Source organism: Stegastes partitus, unplaced genomic scaffold, assembly GCF_000690725.1.
Source record: "Stegastes partitus isolate 25-593 unplaced genomic scaffold, Stegastes_partitus-1.0.2 Scaffold1844, whole genome shotgun sequence".
NCBI lineage: Eukaryota > Metazoa > Chordata > Actinopteri > Pomacentridae > Stegastes > Stegastes partitus.
The window spans coordinates 106,422-110,627 of NW_007579575.1; the positions used below are offsets into that span (position 1 = coordinate 106,422).

At 41.8% G+C, this 4,206-nt stretch overlaps 2 non-coding genes across 2 annotated transcripts; one reads left to right on the forward strand and one right to left on the reverse strand.

Annotated features, from left to right (window-relative positions):
- Positions 1-723: 723 nt before the first annotated feature.
- Positions 724-795, reverse strand: trnag-ucc (transfer RNA glycine (anticodon UCC)). The gene has a single exon. It is a non-coding gene; the product is annotated as a tRNA-Gly (tRNA).
- Positions 796-3,007: 2,212 nt separating this feature from the next.
- Positions 3,008-3,079, forward strand: trnag-ucc (transfer RNA glycine (anticodon UCC)). The gene has a single exon. It is a non-coding gene; the product is annotated as a tRNA-Gly (tRNA).
- The last annotated feature ends 1,127 nt before the right edge of the window (positions 3,080-4,206 follow it).

Sequence of the window (4,206 nt, forward strand, 5' to 3'; positions counted from 1 at the left end):
TATTGTTATTGTGTAATGTATATATACATACTTATTTATTTATTATATGTTAATATATTCGATACACCTTTATATTTTATATACTCAACTACATTTACCTATCACTACACTGATTGTTATCATATTATATAGCATATTGTTGTTATTATAATGATAATAATAATGATATTTACATTGCTGTTATTACTATTATTACACCGTGCTGCTGCTGTTCTTCCTCAGTTTGTTTCCTTTGTTTCCTTGTTTACTGCTTTTTTTCTTAATTGATGTGTCTCTGTCCCTGTTGTGCTGTTTCTCGAACAACAAATTCTCTGAGGTACCCTACCAAAGGGATCAATAAAGTTCTATCTAATCTAATCTAATCTAATCTAATGCTGTTTTACAAAGGCAAAAAAAAAAAAAGTTTTACTCATAGTCCTATTCATTCTGCAGATGGGATGAGAGCTCCATCTGCTGGACAAAGTTACTAATTTACTTCATTTCTTTAAACAACGTGGATTAGACAGAGAACCTTGGGTTACTGCTCATTTCTTTTCTCCTCAATAATCAGCGCTCAGAAGCGCAATGCATAAACCTGACTGGCTGCTTGGGCTGTCAGAGGGACAGAAGCACTAAATACTGGAAACGAAGACGCTACATCTTCTAAATTCTCCAAGAGAGAAAGCGACAGGAGGAGTCTGCCGGCAGATGAACGACACGGTGCGCTGCCAAAAAGTGTAGATCTGCGATGGCCGGGAATCGAACCCGGGTCAACTGCTTGGAAGGCAGCTATGCTCACCACTATACCACCATCGCTGTGGAAAAGTTAGTTTTCGTGTGCTTTCAGGAATTTAGAGGGAAAAGAGAAAAAAGGGATTTATGGGCCAGGAATCCTGGGCTGTGTGAGTGCACACTAAGCTGACCCAGCTCTCCAGGATCAGTCAGGAGAAAACAGATGTCAGTGTTAAAGTAAAGCAGTGACGAAATGATCAAAAACCTAATGATAATGTGAATATCAGTATCTCTGCATCCTCAGTATTCTTGTAAATAATACTATGCTTTTATGGTTCTTATTTAAATTTAACTTCAATTCTTCACTCCAGAGTATTTCTTGCTTCTGCTTTGTACTATTACAGTTATTTTTACTTTTGGTTACTTGTATTTTTTAGCTATTTTTTTATCTTGTACATTGTACCTTATTCTATATTTTTTGTTGCACCAACACACCAAAACAAATTATTGTGTTAACTATGCCTGGCAACAAATCTGTTTCTGATTCTGATAATACTACAACAACCACTTCCATCAGGCAGACGTTACACTGGCCAGCAAAAGCACCTATAAAACATCCTTTATTCCCACTGCAGTAACCACCTTGAACAAAATGAAACAAGACACTGAACAGTACATTTTATCGGATGCTGTTTCTTTTTAACAGTTCTTTCAGACGTCTGTGCTTTCTGAGCTTGTGTCTTAGGTGTGTTTTTATGTGTTGTGTTTTTATTGTTGGAGCCTTGTCGAAAGAGAATTTCTGTCACTATTTGAGACGGACAATCAATTTTATCTGCCCTATATCGTCAAAAGTATTTGCTCACCCATCCAATTATCGGAATCAGGTGTTCCAATCACTTCAATGGCCACAGGTGTATAAAATTAAGCACCAAGGAAAGCAGACTATTTCTACAAACATTGTGAAAGAATGTGTTGCTCTCAGGAGCTCAGTGAATTCCAGCATGGAACTGTGATAGGATGCCACCTGTGCAACAAGTCCAGTCGTGAAAGTTCCTCTCTCCTAAATATTCCACAGTCAACTGTCAGCTGTAATATAAGAAAATGGAAGTGTTTGGGAACACGACTCAGCCAAGAAGTGGTAGCCACGTAAACTGACGGAGCGGGGTCAGAGGATGCTGAAGTGCATAGTGCGAAGAGGTCGCCAACTTTCTGCAGAGTCAATCACTACAGACCTCCAAACTTCATGTGGCCTTCAGATTAGCTCAAGAACAGTGTGTAGAGAGCTTCATGGAATGGGTTTCCATTGTAGAGCAGCTGCATCCAAGCCATACATCACCAAGTGTAATGCAAAGTGTCAGATGCAGTGGTGGAAAGCACGTCGCCACTGGACTCTAGAGCAGTGGAGACGCGTTCTCTGGAGTGATGAATCGCGCTTCTCCATCTGGCAATCTGATGGACGAGTCTGGGTACTTGTCTATCTAGGCAGCAGGTAAGTGAGCAGTAGAGAAGGTTCCATGGTATAATGGTCAGCAAAATGGTCCCAAAGTTTACATTGTCCCTTTGAAGTCAGGATGGCCGAGCGGTCTAAGGTGCTGCGTTCAGGTCACAGCCTCTCATGGAGGCATAGGTTCAAATCCTACTTTGGATGTCAAATGTTTAGAAGATATTGATAATTAGTAAAGATGCGAAACCTGGAGACCTGCAAGTCATCAAGGTGAAGCTGAAGCACCATACTGAAGTCAAGCCCATCAGACAGAACATAAGAGGTCGTGGGTGTTTTTTGGCCTGCTGTTGCAACCCATCGCCCGTAATATCCAGCAGCAGTTGACTAGAGCCCCAAGTCAGGAGAGCTAGAGCTAGAAATGCACTAGAAATCTATTGGGGTCTCTCCAGCCAGGTTGGAATCCTGACGACAGCGATCAAGTGTTTTCATGTAGTGACTCTTACAGACAGTTCAGCTGCTAGTTCATGTTCTGATGTCTGTTTCCAGAAAGGTTCTACAACAGTTCTGGTAATTTCCACCTAATTTTCTGATGAGGGTTTAAAAATATTTTGTAAATGTCTATAAGATTTGAATGTTGTTTTGTGAGTAAAGCAAAGGCAGTGTTTTTATTCAATATTGGTGATGTGATCTGTCAATGAAGTCTGTCAACAATCAGTGCTTCCTAGAGAGACATCCAGCTGCTCTCTGACACTGTTTGCATTCTGGCTGGTTGTCTCTAACTTATTTCCTCCTCCTCGCTCAGTCAGCTCACATAAACTGCTGAGAAAACAGCAAAACTCAGCCCGTTATGTGGCGATGGTGGTATAGTGGTGAGCATAGCTGCCTTCCAAGCAGTTGACCCGGGTTCGATTCCCGGCCATCGCAGAGAGCGTTTTGATTGTGTACAGAAGTCTGATTAATTCAAGAAACTTGGTTCTCACATAAATCAGGTAGTAGATTCATGCACACTGTGATGTTGTGCTTCTTAAAACCTGATTATAACAGTCCTTCTTGTCATCTAGTGCTATAATTTGCCCTCCCGCTATGCAACATTGGGATTCAAATCCCACGTCTGACAACAAATGTTTACATAACAATAAAGAAAGCACACAATACCTGGAGGTGCACAGTGGGTGATCAAGGAAGAGTGGGCATAGCACACTGAGGTCAAGGTTCCAAGGGCCAGGTATCATTGGGCAATGTGCAAGTCCATCAGCCCCCAAAGCGGGCTTGCCTCACTTAGGTGGAGATGTTTCAAAGGAGAAAATGGGAAACCCTCCAACCATGTTATAACGAGTAAAACGAGTAGTCCTGCAGTTACACGCACATATTGATTTTTGCTGGGAGATCCAGCATTCAGTGCACGTAGAAGGCCCCAAGTTCAGACTACAACATTTCTATCAGCTAAGATCTTCAAGACACAAAGCTCAGCCTTTTGACTTAAGGAACTGCTTGTGAGAAGACAAAATGCTGCCTAATTATAGATACTGCTGCTTATGAATGTGTGCGTAAAAGTGATTAACACATTACCGACACTGTTCAGATTGTGGAATTAAACATGATGCATTTGCAATTAGGACCGGCTTGTTTTGGATCCAGGCTGAAGTGGTCATTTAGTGAAGCAGGATCCGTCTGGAGGAAGGTGATCCTCCTCCTTCTGCAATCAACAGAAATAATGATATCCTCTTCCTTAATACTTTAGGTACGTACAACCTTAACCTTAATGACCTTAACCTCTAGGATTCAAGGTCTTTTATTGGGTTGCAAGGTGGATCGGTGGTTAGCACCATTGCTTCGCAGCAAGAAGGTCGTTGGTTTGCGTCCCGGTGAGGACACCCAGGATCTTTCTGCATGGAGTTCCCCGTGCAGCGTGGGTTCTCTCCAGGTTCTCCGGCTTCCTTCCACAAAGTCCAACAACATGTTGAGGTTAATTGGTGATTCTAAATTGTCCGTAGGTGTGAATGTGAGTGTGCTTGGTTGTCTGTCTCTAAGTGTAGCCCTGTGATAGACTG